Genomic DNA, 17,770 nt, shown 5'->3' with positions numbered 1-17,770 from the left:
GATCTTTGTGTCATCTGCAAACTTGTTAACCCAGCCTCCCACCCCCTCATCTAAGTCATTAATAAATATCACAAAAAGTAGAGGTCCCAGAACCGATCCCTGTGGGACACCATTAGTCACAGCCCTCAAATCCGAATGCACTCCCTCCACCACAACCCTCTGCTTTCTACAGGCAAGCCAATTCTGAGCCCACACGGCCAAGCCTCCCTGGATCCCTTGGCCTTTGACCTTCTGAAGAAGCCTACCATGCAGAACCTTGTCAAACGCCTTACTAAAATCCATGTAGACCACATCCACTGCACTACCCTCATCAATCTTCCTGGTCACTTCCTCAAAGAACCCTATCACGCTTGTGAGGCAAGATCTTCCCTTCACAAAGCCATGCTGGCTGTCCCTAATCAGTCCATGATTCTCTAAATGCTCATAGATCCTATCTCTTAGAATCCTTTCTAACAGCTTACCCACCACAGACGTAAGGCTCACTGGTCTGTAATTCCCTGGACTATCCCTACCACCTTTTTTGAATAAGGTGACATTTGCCACCCTCCAATCCTCCGGTACCATCCCCGTGGACAACGAGGACTCAAAGATCCTAGCCAATAGTTCAGCAATCCCCTCCCTCGCCTCCCGAAGCAGCCTGGGGAATATCCCGTCAGGCCCCGGGGACTTATCTGTCCTAATATTTTCTAACAACTCCAACACATCTTCTCTCTTAATAGCTACATACTCTAGAACATTACCCTCACGAACACTGTCCTCAGCATCATCAAGAGTGGGCAGTGGAGTGAGAGGGAGCAGAGTGTTCTGGGCTTTGGCTCAAGGGGCTTCGGTGTAAAGGGGCGAGGAAAGGGAGGTAACTTGAGTTACGGAAGGGGTATGAGTGCGGTTTCCTGTACTCAGTGTCAGATGTGGGAGTTACGGAGTCTCCCTGCCTCTGGGAGAGCTACATCTGCACCTGGTGTGTCGAGCTGCAGCTCCTGAGGGACCGTGTTAGGGAACTGGTGATGCAGCTGAATGACCTGCGTCTGGTCAGGGAGAGTGAGGAGGTGATAGAGAGGAGTTATTGGCAGGTGGTCACGATGGGAACATCGGAATCAGGCAATTGGGTCACAGTCAGGAGGGGGAAGGGGAAGGTGAAGAGTCAGGTACTAGAGAGTACCCCTGTGGCTGTACCCCTTGACAATAAGTACTCCTGCTTGAGTACTGCTGGGGGAGACAGCCTACCTGGGGGAAGCAACAGTGGCAGTGTCTCTGGCACAGAGCCCGGCCCCGTGGCTCAGGTGGGTAGGGAAGGAGTGAGGAGGGCACTAGTGATAGGGGACTCTATAGTTAGGTGGGCAGACAAGCGATTCTGTGGACGCAGGAAAGAAACTCGGAAGGTAGTTTGCCTCCCAGGTGCCAGGGTCCAAGATGTTTCGGATCGCGTCCAAGATATCCTGAAGGGCGAGGGACAATAGCCAGAGGTCGTGGTACATATTGGTACCAACGACATAGGTAGGGAAAGGAATGAGGTCCTGAAAAGAGACTACAGAGAATTAGGAAGGAAGTTGAGAAGCAGGACCTCAAAGGTAGTAATTTCCGGATTACTGCCTGTGCTAAGCGACAGTGGGTATAGGAACAGAATGAGGAGGAGGTTAAATGTGTGGTTGAGGGATTGGACTAAGGAGCATGGATTCAGTTTTCTGGATCATTGGGGCCTCTTTTGGGGCAGGTATGACCAGTTCAAAGAGGACGGGTTGCACTTGAATCCCAGGGGGACCAACATACTGGCGGGGAGGTTTGCTAAGGCTATGGGGAGAGTTTAAACTAGAACTGTTTGGGGGGTGGGATCCATACTGGAGAGACTGGGGAAGAGGTGTTTGTCTCTCAAATAGAGGAGGCTAGGAGTGGGTGCCGTAGGCAGGTGATAGAGAAGGGATGTGTTCAGACAGGCTTGAGATGCGTCTATTTTAACGCAAGGAATGTTGTGAACAAGGCGGATGAGCTTAGGGCTTGGATCGATACTTGGAGCTATGACGTGGTGGCCATTATGGAGACTTGGATGGCTCCAATGCTGGAATGGTTGATTCAAGTGCTGCGTTTTAGATGTTTCAGGAAGGATGGGGGGGAGGCAAGAGAGGTGGAGGAGTGGCACTGTTGATCAGAGATAGTGTCACGGCTGCAGAAAAGGTGGACGTTGTGGAGGGATTGTCTACGGAGTCTCTGTGGGTGGAGGTTAGGAACAGCAAGGGGTCAATAACTTTACTGGGTGTTTTTTATAGGCCGCCTAATAGTGACAGGGTTATTGAGGAGCAGATAGGGAAGCAGATCCTGGAAAGGTGTGAGATGGGGGATTTTAATTTCCCAAACATCGATTGGCATCTCCAGACAGTGAGGGGTTTAGATGGGGTGGAGTTTGTTAGGTGTGTTCAGGAAGGGTTCTTGACACTGTATGTAGATAGACCTACAAGAGGAGAGGCTGTGCTTGATTTGATATTGGGAAATGAACCTGGTCAGGTGTCAGATCTCTCAGTGGGTGAACATTTTGGAGATAGTGATCATAATTCTATCTCCTTTACATTAGCACTGGAGAGGGATAGGAACAGACAGGCTAGAAAGGTGTTTACTTGGAGTAAAGGATATTATGAGGCTCTCAGGCAGGAAATTGGAAGATTAAATTGGGAACAGATGTTCCCTGGGAAAAGTACAGAAGATATGTGGCAAATATTCAGGGGTTATTTGTGTGGAGCTCTGCATAGACATGTTTTGATGAGACAGGGGAGTCACGAGAGGATACAGGAACGGTGGTGTACAAAGGCTACAATAAATCTAGTCAAAAGGAAAAGAAAAGCTTACAAAAGGTACAGAGAGCTAGGTAATGTTAGAGATCTGGAGGAGTACAAGGGTAAAAGGAAGGAACTTAAGAAAGAGATTAGGAGAGCCAAAAAGGGACATAAGAAGACCTTGGCGGGCAGGATTAAGGAAAACTCCAAGGCGTTCTACAAGTACGTGAGGAGTAAGAGGATGAGATGCGAAAGGATAGGGCCTATCAAGTGCAGCAGTGGGAAAGTGTGTATGGATCTGGAAGAAGTAGCGGAGGTACTGAATGAATACTTTACATCAGTATTCACCACGGAAAAAGATCTGAGGGATTGTAGCGGGGACTTACAGCGGCCTGAAAAGCTTGAGCATGTAGATATTAGAAAAGAGGTGGTGCTGAAACTTTTGGAAAGCATCAAGTTAGATAAGTCACCGGGACCGGATGAGATGTACCCCAGGTTGCTGTGGGAGGCGAGGGAGGAGATTGCGGAGCCTCTGACGATGATTTTTGCATCATCGATTGAGCTGGGAGAGGTTCCAGAAGATTTGAGGGTTGCAGATGTTGTTCCCTTATTCAAGAAGGGGAGGAGGGATAGCACAGGAAATTATAGGCCAGTGAGTCTTACCTCAGTGGTTGGTAAGCTGATGGAGAAGATCCTGAGAGGCAGGATATATGAATATTTGGAGAGGTATAACATGATTAGGAATAGTCAGCATGGTTTTGTCAAGGGCAGGTCCTGTCTTACAAGCCTGATTGAATTTTTTGAGGATGTGACTAAGCATATTGATGAAGGGAGAGCAGTAGATGTAGTGTATATGGATTTCAGCAAGGCATTTGTTAAGGTACCCCATGCAAGGCTTATGGAGAAGGTGAGGAGACATTGGATCCAAGGGGACATTGCAGTGTGGATCCAGAACTGGCTGGCCCACAGAAGGCAAAGAGTGGTTGTTGAGGGGTTGTACTCTGAGTGGAGGTCGGTGACCAGTTGTGTACCTCAGGGATCTGTACTGGGACCCTTAATATTTGTGATTTTTATAAATGACCTGGATGAGGAAGTGGAGGGGTGGGTTAGTAAGTTTGCAGATGACACAAAGGTTGGGGGTGTTGTGGACATTTTGGGGGGCTGTCTGAGGTTACAGATGCAAAGTTGGGCTGAGAAGTGGCAGATGCAGTTCAACCCAGATAAGTGTGAAGTGGTTCATTTTGGTAGGTCAAATATGTTGGCGGAATATAGTCTTAATGGTAGGACTCTTGGCAGTATGGAGGATCAGAGGGATCTTGGGGTCTGACTCCATAGGACGCTCAAAGCAGCTGTGCAGGTTGACTCTGTGGTTAAGAAGGCATATGGTGTATTGTCCTTCATCAATCGGGGAATTGAATTTAGGAGCCGGGAGGTACTGTTGCAGCTATATAGGTCCCTGGTCAGACCCCACTTGGAGTATTGTGCTCAGTTCTGGTCGCCTCACTACAGGAAAGATGTGGAAGCCATAGAGAGGGTGCAGAGGAGATTTACAAGGATGCTGCCTAGAATGCAGAGCATGCCTTATGAAAGCAGGTTGAGGGAACTTGGCCTTTTCTCCTTGGAGAGACAAAGGATGAGGGGGGGACCTGATAGAGGTGTATAAGATGATGAGAGGTATTGATAGGGTAGATAGTCAGAGGCTTTTCCTCAGGGCTGAATTGGTGGCCACAAGAGGACATAGGTTTAAGGTGCTGGGGAGTAGATATAGAGGAGATGTCAGGGGTAAGTTTTTACTCAGAAAGTGATGAGTGTGTGGAATGGGCTGCCAGAAACGGTGTTGGAGACTGATACGATAGGGTCTTTCTAGGGACTGTTGGTAGGTACATGGAACTGAGTAAAATAGAGGGCTATGGGTAAGCCTAGTAACTTCTAGGGTAGGGACATGTTCGGCACAGCTTTGTGGGCCGAAGGGCCTCAATTGTGCTGTAGTTTTTCTATGTAAGACCCCTCTCCTTGGTGAATACTGAAGAGAAGTATTCATTGAGAACCTCACCCACTTCCACAGCTTCCAGGCACATCCTCCCACCTTTATCTTTGATCAGACCTACCTTCTGCTCTTTACGTATGAGAAAAAAGCCTTGGGATTCTCCTTAACCCTACTCACCAAAGCCTTTTCATGTCCCCTTCTCACTCTCCTCAGCCCTTTCTTAAGTTCTTGAGGCACTGACTTTTGAAGATATCCTTGATGGTGGGGAGGGTTGTGCCATGATGGAGCTGGCTGAGTCTACAACCCTCTTCAGCCTCCTGCACATTGGAGCCTCCATACCAGGCAGTGATGCAACCAGTCAGAATGCTCTCCACTGTACATCTGTAGACATTTGGAAGGGTCTTTGGTGACAAACCAAATCTCCTCAAACTCTTCATGAAGTAGACGTGTCTTCTTCGTGATTGCATCAGTGTGTTGGGCCCAGGATTGATCGACAATCAACTCCTTGGTCTTGCTGATGTTGAGTGTGAGGTTGTTGTTGTGACACCACTCAACCAGCTGATCTATCTCACTCCTGTAGCCTCCTCATCGCCATCGGACATTCTGCCAACAACAGTGGTGTCATTGGTGAACTTATAGATGGTGTTTGAGCTGAGCCTAGCTGCACAGTTATGAGTGTAGAAAGAGTAGATGTATTGTGGAGGGCCAGGGCTGTCACGTGACAGCATTGCCCAGTACCTGGTCGAAAGACACACCACTGTCAATCGAGGCCTGGCTCCATCAGTGCACATCTGACCATTGGCCCCTTTAAGCACCTTTGTACCTGGCCTCGAGCTATTGGTCTCCGGTGATCAATTAGTCCTTGCTGGCACCGGGCCATTGGCCCTTTTGAACATGAAATGATGCTGGAGAGACTGCTGGTAAGCTGTACACTTTGACAGGGTTAGAAACGTTTTAAGTTAGTATTCCTGGTGGCATGGAGCTGTGACTTCACTGAGTCAAGGGGTGGTGGGTAGTGTATTGCCTTTCCTTGTTTGTTTGTACCCAGTTCGTTGTTTGTGTGTGTTTGTGTGTGTTTGTGTGTGTTTGTGTGTGTGTGTGTGTGTGTGTGTGTGTGTGTGTGTGTGTGTGTGTGTGTGTGGTGTGGTGTGGCCCGGCCCTGATACCTTTTCCCCATTTTTGCCTTTGTAAATAAATCATTTAACTCTAAGACTGTGTTCAGAGTCCTTGTCCTTCAAACCTCAAACTTGTTTCACAACAGTAGAGCAGTGGGCTAAGCACGCATCCTTGAGGTGTGCCTGTGTTGATCGTCAGCGAAGAGGAGGAGACGTTACTGCTGATCCATGCTGACCGTGGTCTCCCGATAAGGAAGTTGAGGAGCCAGTTGCAGAGGGAGGTACAGAGGCCCAGATTTTGAAGCTTGTTGATTAGTACTGACGGGATGATGGTGTTGAATGCCAAGCTGTAATCGATAAACAGCCTGAAATACGTTTTTCTGTTGTCTCGGTGCTCCAAAGCTGAGTGGAGAGCCAGTGAGATTGCATCCTTTGTGGAACTATTGTGGCGGTAGACAAATGGCAGCGGGTCCAGACCCTTGCTCGGGCAGGAGTTAATTCCAGCTGTGACCAACTTCTCAAAGCACTTCATCACAGTAGATGTGAGTGTGACCGGGCAACAGTTGTTGAGGCAGCTCACCCTGCTCTTCTTGGGCACCGGTAAGATTGATGCTTTTTTGAAGAGAGACAGAGAGAGAATGCACAAGACAGCACAATAAATTATGGGTGGGGGAGGTGTGGGGCACAGGACAGAGTGAGTGCCAGTGAGAAAGTGAGGGATTAGAGAGGCAGTAAGTGAGAGAGAGGCTTGTGTTGCTTGTCCTGTTTCAGCAGCTGGGGTTATGTGGTGGTTGCCTGTAGAGCCCCAATATTGCTGTGGACTGGGGGGTGCCAGTGTGAGATGTCTGGCTGCCTGCTGCAGGGTGCCGTGCCCCACAGTTGTTCTGGAACCAGTCAGGCAGGAGAGGCAGAAACAGCTTCCACGGCCTCTCAGCTGCCCTGCCTCTCACTCTGATCGTGCCTGTGTTTTCACCCCTCCCCCACAGCTCTGATTGACAGGTACTTAAAATTCAAGTTGTTAAGGGAATACTTTCCCAAAAGCAGCCATTTGACTTTAAGCTCATATATCCTATTAATTCTGAGCTGAAGGCTTGCATTCTCACATCCTGATTAAGCTCATTCCCTCCACAAGGCTGAGACTATGAATAATTATTCGAATGAATAGTCCCACTGCTGCATTGGCTCACTCTGTGTCAGCACTGAAGCTGAGGCTGATGTCGGGTGAAAGGCCAACCTTCCCGTCTCTCCAAATGACACAATGTACGTGGATAATGACATCAGTGATCAAATGACAGGCAGCGCGGCATTAATGAAACAAATAAAATTCCAGCCCATGAGGTTAAACAATGGTGAAGCTGCTCGGCTGTGAGATTCCTGTTGATATCAAGAGAACGTGTGTGGAGGTCAGGGCCTTTGTTTTATACAGACATTTTGATCTGTCCTCTGGTTTTTAAGCATCTGTTCAATTTTTAAAAAAAAATCTATTTATAATAAAATTATATTTGTGTTTTTTATCTTACTGACCTTTTATAACTGTTTCACCACTTCATATAATTCAGTGTTCTAATTGTTCTTTAAATGTTATTGCCTCCATTCATCTGAACTGCAACTACCATCTGTTCCTGGAATATCCACGAAATGTGTGAAAGGTTTAGCCCCCCCGGCCCCTTTAAATCTTTCCCCTCCCATCTCAGGATCAGTGTGTAGGTCTATGTGCAGAGCCACAGGAGATGGGCAGGGACTTAGATGAATACTTCTCATCTATATTTACTGTGGAGAAGGTCACAGACACTGGGGAGTTCAGGGAAGAGAACAGTGAAGTCCCGAAACATTTCGACATTATGAAAGAGAAGGAGTTGGTGGTCTTGAAGTGCATAAAGGTGGATAAATCCCCAGGGCCTGACCAAGTATATCCTAGGACTTTGTAGGAAGCAAGGGAAGAGATTGCTGGTGCCCTGGCAGAGATTTTGGTATCTTCCTTAGTCACAGGTGAGGTACCAGGACTCTGGAGGGTAGTTAATGTTGTGCCTTTATTTAAGAAGGGCTGCAAGGACAAACCAGGGAACTACAAGCCAGTGAGTCGAACATCAGTGGTAGGAAAGTTACTGGAGAGAATTCCTTGACTTACATAGTTCCCTGAAACTGGCGGGCTTGAGAGACTGGATAGGCTGGGACTGTTTTCCCTGGAGTGAAGGAGGCTGAGAGGTGACCTGATAGAGACAGTGGGAGAGGTGAGTACAACTGCAAGATTTCATAGACATTTGGACAGGTACATGGACCCTGGCCCAACACTCAACTCTGGAGCATCTGGACAGTAAAGACACCTATGTCCGACTACTTACTGACTACAGCTCTGCCTTCAATACCATACTTCCAAACAAACTAATCTCTGAAGTCCTAGAACTGGGACCCAACACCTCCCTTTGCAACTGGACCCTTGACTTCCTGACCAACAGACCGCAATCAGTGAGGATAGGCACAACACCTCTGCCACGATTATTCTCAACACTGGTGCCCCACAAGGCTGCATCCTCAGCCCCCTATTTTACTTCCTATACACTCATGACTGTGCAGCCAGATTCTTCACTATCTCCATCTTCAAGTCTGCAGATGACACCACTGTAGTGGGCCAAATCTCAAATAAAAATGAGTATAGGAAGGAGAAAGAGAGCCTTATGACATGGTGTCATGACAACAACCTTTCCCTCAATGTCAGCAAAGCAAAAGGGCTGGTCACTGACTTTAGGAAGGGGGCAGTGTACATGCACCTGTCTACATCAATGGTGCTGAGGTCGAGAGGGTTGAGGCTTCAAGCTCTTTGGAGTGAACATCACCAACAGCCTGTCCTGGTCAAGTCACATGGATGCCATGGCCAAGGAAGCTCACCAATGCCTCTACTTCCTCCTAAGGCAAAAGAAATTTGGCATGTCCCCTTTGACCGTCACCAATTTTTATCGATGCACTATTGAAAACGTCCTATCCAGATGCATCATGGCTTGGTACGGCAATTGCTCTGCCCAGGACCACACAAAACTGCAGAAAGTTGTGTACACAGCTCAGGAGATCACGGAAACCAGCCTCCCCTCCATAGACTCTGAAACACAGATCAACTTGTGCGGCCACTTTCAGGGAGCTATAGCCTTGGACCCCAAAATCCCTTAAGTTAAACAAGTTGTTGTAAGTGGCTGCATAGGTTGATAGGGTGGTTAAGAAAGTGTGTGGCATGCTTGCCTTTATTCGTCAAGGCATTGAGGTCAAGAGTCACTTCCTGTTGCAGCTTTATAAAACTCTGCTTTGGCTGGATCTAGAGAGGTATTGAATTGTGGTCGCCCCATTATAGGAAGGATGTGGAGGCTTTGGAGAGGGTGCAGAAGAGGTTCACCAGGATGCTGCCTGGATTAGAGGGTATGAGCTATGAGGAGAGGTTGGACAAATTGATTTGTTTCCTCAGGCGTGCTGGAGGCTGAGGGGAGACCTGTTCGAAGTTTATAAGATGATGAGAGGGATAGACAGAGTAGACAGCCGGTATCTTTATCCCAGGTTGAAATGTATAATACTGGAGGGTATGCATTTAAGGTGAGAAGGGGTAAGTTCAAAGGAGATGTGTGGGGCCACTTTTTTTACACGGTGTGATGGGTGCCTGGAATGCACCGCCAGGGGAGGTGGATCGAGGGGTTTAAAAGGCTCTTTGATAGGCACATGGATGTACAGAGAATAGAGGGATATAGACATTGTGTAGGCAGAAGGGATTAGTTTAGTTAGGCATTCAATGACTAATTTAGTTAGTTCAGCACAACATGATGGGCTGAAGAGCCTGTTCCTGTGCTGTACTGGTCTATGTTCTATGTTGGAGAAGATTCTGAGGGACAGGATTTATGTCCACTTGGAAAGGCAGGGGCTGATCATGAGGAGTCAGCATGGTTTTGTGCAGGGAAGATCATGTCTCACCACTCTGATGGAGATTTTTGGGGAGGAAGCAAAGAAAGTTGATGAAGGGAGAGTGGTAGATGTGGTTTACATTGGATCTTAGTGAGGCTGTTGACAAGGCTCTGCGTGGTAGGCTGGTCCAGAAGGGTAAGTAGAAGGGATCCAAGTCACATTGGTAAACTGGATGAAATTTGGCTTGGTGATAAGTAGTGGTGGAGGGGAGTTTCCCTGACTGGAAGTCTGTAACCAGTGGTGTACTGCACGGGTAAGTGCCAGGGCCTTTGTTGTTTGTCAAGTATAGAAATGGCTTGGATGAGAATGTAGGTGGTCTGAATAGCAAGTTTGCAGACAACATTAAATTGATGGAATTGTAGATAGCAAAGAAGATTGTCCAGAGCACAGTGGGACATAGATTATCTGGAAAGTTGGGGCAGAGTGGTGGCAGATCAAGTTATTCCAGACAAGTGAGGTAATGCACGTTGGGAAGTCCAATTCTGGTCGGACATGTTGAGTAAATGGCAGGGACCTGCAGAGTGATGTACAGAGGAACCTCGGAGTGCAAGTTCATAGTTCCTTGAAAATAGTGACACAGTTGGATAGTGCAGTGAAGAAGGCATTTGTTATGCTTGCCTTCATTGGCTGAAGCATTGAGCATAAGAGCTGGGACATGTTGCAGCTGTACAAAGAATTGGTTGGACCACAGTTGGAGCATCGTGGACAGTTCTGGTCACCACACTGCAGGAAGGATGTGGTAGCAATAGAGAGTGCAGAGGAGATTCACCAGGATGTTGCTTGGAACAGAGGACTGGAGTTACAAAGAGATTGAATAGGCTGGGTTTGCTTTCACTGGAATGCAGGAGATTTATCAGATTATGAACAGCAGAGCTAGGATAGAGAGAGTGCAAATTTCACACATCACCCAAGGTCAGGTTTGAACCTGGTCAGTACCCTTGGCTCTATGAGCTGCACCACTGAGGCAAATAGGCAATTCCATCACAATCCTGCGAATGCCTTGTAGATGGAAAGGTTATTGAGGTTCGAAGGGGAATTGTGTGTGTGTTTTACCCAGACTCTGACCTGCATATAACTATGGTAATCATGTTGGATCCACGTCAGTTTCTGCATAATCCTGGAAAATTCAATGTCACCAACTTCCAGGGAAAGTCTCTCTAGAATGCATTGTCTGTCTCCTGACTGGCCCAGGAGTCCTTGGATCTGGGCACTGGAGCCCTGGACCAAGGTTGTCGAGATGCTGGCTTTTTTCCCCAAGAGTAGCAGCAGTGTGACAAGGCAGCAGGAATACCCCAGACACAGCACGTGCCTGAGAATAAGAAACGTGCAAGTAGTCTAGATGCAAGTCACTGACCATCACTGCCTGTGGTTGTACTTGCAGGAGGTGAAAGCCCTTGTGGTTTCAGCGTCCTGTGGTGAAGCTTCATCAGCACATCCGTGGAGTCACTTCCCCACAGTGCCATTGGGAAACCAGCAAGATCGGAGGGACACATCCCCTATTGCCTGATGTCCCGTACTAAGGAGAATTACCTTTCAATCACTTCCCAGATCCAGAACAACTCTGCCAACTGGGAGGTATTGCTGATGAGACAGAGACAGAGGTAGAGGAATTGAGGACCACTGTGTTATTCACCAACACAGACAGGGGTCCAGGCAGGGCTCAGTACAAACACTCTCCTTGGGTGAAATATGAACAACAGCAGGATGGGGTCTCCCAGCCTGACCTCCTGCCCAAGTATCACTCACCTTGGACCTTTTCCTTCTTCTGAAGATCATGGGGAAGGTTTCAACCTCCCACCATTTCTTGCACATAACGTGGTCCCTTGTAGACCATTGTCATGTTCAGATGTCATCCCTTTGGTACAAGCTTTCACTCACGACAGTTATCACAGCCCAACTGTCTGCCAGCTCAGTGTCCCAAATCCCGAACGTCACTGAGGATCCTTCAAATAATTTAGGCTGGGACACAGTTCCTGCTTCTCAGAACTGCTGCTTCTCAGGCAGGGTCAAGAATGACTTGCCCCACTCCTGGTCTGTGATGTTCTGAGGTGACTGATGGGGCCAATGTGGGATCCTTATCCTCTGCCGCAGAGGAGGATGGGTGGGGCAGTTTGTGAGGTGGCTCTTGACTTCCCCTGTCAATGGCCGGCATGTCCTTCCATCACGGGAACTGCTGGTACATGGATAATCTATTGTAATTGCTCGTAGATGGCAGTTCCCACAATTCAGTGAAGATGTTACCTTTTTGATAAGGAGCATGTTCTGTCCTACTGGACATCTGTCCATGGAAGAGAGCTTGTTACCGGAGTATGGCTTCAGGCTTGTGGAAAACATGGTGGGAACACCGGAGCTTGTTGAGTGATATCCAGCCCCAGTGCGGGGCACGTTGGGGTGGGACAGGTTGCTGGTATTGGTAGCACTGCCAATGGGTTTGATGCATCCTACAGAGACCGTGTTGCTGGTACTTCAGGTCAAGGGCCTGAAGAATGCAGGAGGGCTGGGATGTCTGGGGCCTGGTGGACCATGAACTTGGTGCCAAGTGTGAAGGCTCGGACTTAAGTACTCTCAGCTGCACACGGCCCAGTTACCTGGCTTCAAATCACCATGTGCTGAAGATGGTTGTTACCAATTAACTCTGCCTGATGTGTAATCTTGTACGTGTGGTACTGTTTAATTTGCTAAATAGCACAAATTGTGTTAGAAACATTCATGTGTGATTCACAAATGAGAGCAAATGGGCAGGTGTGACACCAAAAAGACTGTGGTGAGCAACCTAATTTCACAGCCCATCTTTCTCCAGCGACTGGCAGTTCCCACAGCTCCTGCAGACAACTGTCTGGCTGCCTTCAGTAACATTGTGCATCCTCTGCCCCTTCAGGGCTGCTCCAGGGGCAGTTCTCGAGACCTGCTGTCCAGCTCTCAACACCTTGACATCCACAGGCCCCACTAACCCCACTGACCTTTGCACAAACTACTGCAATGTTCACCCTTATTCTCTGCAGGATGAACATCACAGTAGAGTCATACAGCATGGAAACAGGTCCTTCGGCCCTGCTTGTCTGTGTTGCCCAGTGACTGAGTCCCATCTGCCCGTGTTTGCCCCATAACTCTCTAAACCTTTCCTATCCATGGACTTATCTCGATGGCTTTTAAATGTTGCTAATGTGCCGCCTCAACCATTGTTTCTGACAGCTCATTCCAAATGTGCACCACACTTTTGAAGAAGCTGCCCTGATTTTAAATCTCTTTTTTGTAAATTTTATTTACAGTGTGGTAACAGGACCTTCCAGCCCAACGGGTCCACGCCGCCCATTTTAAACCCAAATTAAACTACCCGTACGTCTTTGCAATGTGGGAGGAAACCCATGCAGACACGGGAGAACGTACAAACTCCTTACAGACAGCGATGGGAATCGAACCCTGATCACTGGCGCTGTAATAGCGTCACGCTAACCACTATGCTACCATGCTGCCCCTCACCTCTGATCTTCATTCTGTGTCCTCTTGTTTTTAACACCCACTCCCTGGGGAAAAAAGATTATGTGCTTTCACCCTGTCTATGCCCCCAATGATATCAGGTCACCCCTCAATCTCCTACATTCCAGGGAATAAAGTCCTCGTCTCTCAGGACCCCAAGTCCAGGCAACATCCTGGTGAATCTTTTCTGCGCTTTTTTCTAGTTTAATGACATCCTTCCTGGAACAGGGTGACCAAAAGCATACACAATACTCCAAGTGTGGCCTTACCAACATCTTACATAACTGCAACATAACATCCCAACTTCTATTCTCGATGCCCCGACTGATGAAGGCCAGCATGTCAAATGCCTTTTTCACCACCTGTGACGCCACTTTCAGCAAACTTTGTACTTACACTCCTAGGTCCCTCTGTTCCATAACAGTCCCCGAGGCCCTATCATTCACTGTGTAATTCCTACCCTGGTTCGATCTCCCAAAATACAACACCTCACATTTATCTGGATTGAAAACCATTTGTATAGATCGACATGATGGTCAGCACAGTTAAAGGGGGCTGAAAGGCCTGTTTCTGTGCTGTACAACTGTCTCCATCTACTCTTCCCACTGGACTTGCTTGGTTTACCCTCTGTATTGACTCCAATCCTCCACCTGTTCTGCATCTCAACCCCTGCCAAACCCCTGCCCCCCCAACAGCAAATCTCCCTGCAAGAATATTGGTCCTCTTCCAGTTCAGATGCAACCTGTCTTGTATGTACAAGTCCTACTTCCCCAGAAATGGTCCCGATGATCCAAGGATCTGAAGCCATCCCGCACCATTTCTTCATCTGACCCATTCCATTTCCATTCTCACCAGCTTATGGCCCAGGTTGTAACCCAGAGGAGACAACCTTAGTCCTGGGTGATCAATCCTATTGGTCCATTGAAGAGAATGTGAGGGAGATGCCATTTTAATGTCCTGATGTTGGGTTTCAACTCAGTTCTCTTCCCCTCCAGATGCTGCTGAGTTCTTCCAGAGGATCGTTTGTTGCTCCAGATTCCAGCATCTGCAGTCTCCTGTGTCTCGATTTTAATTCCTGCTGTGTTCACAATTCTCTGATTTCAGTCAGACCGCTCTGCAGTTGAGGTACTGCAAGTTAGTTTGAGCCAGAGTTTCCATGTGTGGTAAAAAACAGTAAATGTTGGAAACACTCAGCAGGTCAGGCAGCATCTGCAGAGAGGGAGAGAGGTGATGTTTCACATTGAGACCAGGACTAAGGAAGTGAGAAATACAAGTTTAGTTTATGAAGCAGAGAAGGTGGGGGAGGTTGATGGTTGGAACATAAGGGAATTTCTCTGATGGGATGAAATAATGTGCAGGCTTGGTAATGTAGTGGTTAGCGTAATGCTTTATGGCACCAGCGACCCGGGTTCAATTCCGGCCACTCTCTGTAAGGAGTTTGTACGTTCTCCATGTGTCCCGTGGGTTTCCTCCGGGTGCTCCAGTTTCCTCCCACATTCCAAAGACCGTATGGGTTAGGAAGTTGTGGGGCATGCTATGTTGATGCCGGAAGCGTGGCGACACTTGCGGGCTGCCCTCATCACACTCTACACAAAAGATGCATTTCACTGTGTTTCGATGTACATGTGACTAATAAAGATATATTATCTCATATCATCTCATCTCATGTGGATGTAGAAGTAAAGGAGGAATAGTCTTTAAAGATGGGCAAAGGAGCATAAACCAATACATTCCCATGTTCAGTGACTGGGCAATAATCTCGGAGTAAATTGCTCACCCTTTGTGGAAACCATTTGTTTTTCATTGTAACGGCTTTATCCTGTTCGTTGTTGTTACACTATTGCAGTGTGTCTGAAGAAGCATCGATTGGTCCTCGCTTCCAATTCATCACAAAACCAAAAATATCAATTACATTGCTTACTGTTATTTGTCTTGTCAGATAGAGATCTTATCCACTCTGAAAGCAGGCAGACGGGTCCGATTCAAGTTACCTGCTGTGAATACTGTATCCATTCTACAGAAAGTGGATTCAGTTAATGGAAATGTATTGTGGGTTTTGACAGTTAATCAATCCTTTCTCCAACATACTGTCACCTCTGGTAAGAAAAAACTGATTAAAATATCTGCAGAAGAAAACCACACCAGCAAATTCTAGAATTGCCTGGATTACATTTTATTAAATTTCAATAATTACCTTAAGAGTTCCTGAAAAGATTTCAAATAATCTAACTCTCCTGTTCATGATGGAACATTTCAGTACCTGGCACACACATCCCTCTCATGTTGTTCTAACTGTTCATGAATTCACACATTCTGGCAAATTTAAAGTTTAAAGGAGGTTTGCCTCAAGTACACAGATGTATGGAAACTAATAATATGACACGGAGTAGTGGATAGGGTACAGGGTAGTAAATACCTATTGGAATTACTTTAGTTGATGAAAGAGTCCTGTTAATGGAACATAGAACATAAAAAATCTACAGCACAATTCAGACCCTTCAGCCCACAAAGCTGTGCCAAACATGTCCCTACCCTAGAAACTACCAGGCTTACCCATAGCCCTCTATTTTTCTCAGCTCCCTGTACCTATCCAACAGTCTCTTAAAAGACCCTATCATGTCCGACTCCACCACCGTTGCCGGCAGCCCATTCCACACACTCACCACTCTCTGAGTAAAAAACTTACCCCTGACGTCTCCTCTGTACCTACTCCCCAGCACCTTAAACCTGTGTCCTCTTGTGGCCACCATTTCGGACCTGGGGAAGAGCCTCTGACTATCTACCCTATCAATACCTCTCATCATCTTATATACCTCTATCGGGTCCCCCCTCATCCTCTGTCTCTCCAAGGAGAAAAGGCCGAGTTCCCTCAACCTGCTTTCATAAGGCATGCCCTGCATTCCAGACAGCATCCTAGTAAATCTCCTCTGCACCCTTTCTATGGCTTCCACATCCTTCCTGCAGTGAGGTGACCAGAACTGAGCACAGTACTCCAAGTGGGGTCTGACCAGGGACCTATATAGCTGCAACAATACCTCTCGGCTCCTAAATTCAATTCCACGATTGATGAAGGACAATACACCATATGCCTTCTTAACCACAAGAGTCAACCTGCGCAGCTGCTTTGAGCGTCCAATGGACTCGGACCCCAAGATCCCTCTGATCTTCCACACTGCCAAGAGTCTTACCATTAAGACTATATTCTGCCATCATATTTGACCTACCAAAATGAACCACTTCACACTTATCTGGGTTGAACTGCATCTGCCACTTCTCAGCCCAACTTTGCATCCTATCTATGTCCCTCTGTAACCTCTGACAGCCCTCTATACTATCCACAGCACCCCCAACATTCGTGTCATCCGCAAACTTATTAACCCATCCCTCCACTTCCTCATTCAGGTCGTTTATAAAATCTCCCAGTACAGATCTCTGAGGAACACAACTGGTCATCAAACCTCCATGCAGAATATGATCTTCAACAACCCTCTTTGCCTTCTGTGGGCCAGCCAGTTCTGGATCCACATTGCAATGTCCCTTTGGATCCCATGCCTTTCTTACTTTGTCAATAAGCCTTGCATGGGGTACCTTATCAAACGCTTGCTGAAATCCATATACACTACATTCTACTGCTCTCTCTTCATCAATATGCTTAGTCACATCCTCAAAAAATTCATCAGGCTCATAAGGCAGGACCTGCCTTGACAAAGCCCTGCTGACTATTCCTGAATCATATTATATCTCTCCAAATGTTCATAAATCCTGCCTCTCAGGATCTTCTCCATCAGCTTACCACCACTGAGGTAAGACTCACCGGTCTATAATTTCCTGGCTATCCCTACTCCCCTTCTTGAATAAGGGAACAACATTCGCAACCCTCCAATCTTCCGGAACCTCTCCTGTCTCCATGGATTGACACAAAGATCATCGTCAGATGCTCCGCAATCTCTTCCCTTGCCTCCCACAGCAGCCTGGGCTACATCTCCTCCCGGTCTCCGGTGACTTATCCAATTTGATGCTTTCCAAAAGTTTCAGCACCTCCTCTTTCCTAATATCTACATGCTCAAGCTTTTCAGCCTGCTGCAAGTCCCCACTACAAGCCCCCAGATCTTTTCCATTAGTGAATACTGACGTAAAGTATTCATTAAGTACCTCCGCTATTTCTTCAGATCCATACACACTTTCCTCACTGCTGCACTTCATAGGCCCTATTCTTTCGCATCTTATCCTCTTGCTCTTGGGTTTTCCTTAATCCTGCCCACAAGGCCTTCTCAGTACCCCCTTCTGGCTCTCCTAATCTCCTTCTTAAGCTCCTTTCTATGAGCGTATACTCTTCCAGATCTCTAACATACCTAGCTCTCTGTACCTTTTGTAAGCCTGTTGTTACACCACGGTTCCTGTATCCTCTCATGACTCCCTGTCTCATTAGAACCTTTTAGGTTAAGGCTAAAACCTTTTAGTGTTTCAAAGAGGTTCGGCGGCTTTGGATA

The sequence above is a fragment of the Pristis pectinata genome, chromosome 26 (genome assembly GCF_009764475.1).
Source record: "Pristis pectinata isolate sPriPec2 chromosome 26, sPriPec2.1.pri, whole genome shotgun sequence".
Lineage (NCBI taxonomy): Eukaryota > Metazoa > Chordata > Chondrichthyes > Rhinopristiformes > Pristidae > Pristis > Pristis pectinata.
Note: the sequence above shows the minus strand (reverse complement) of the source record.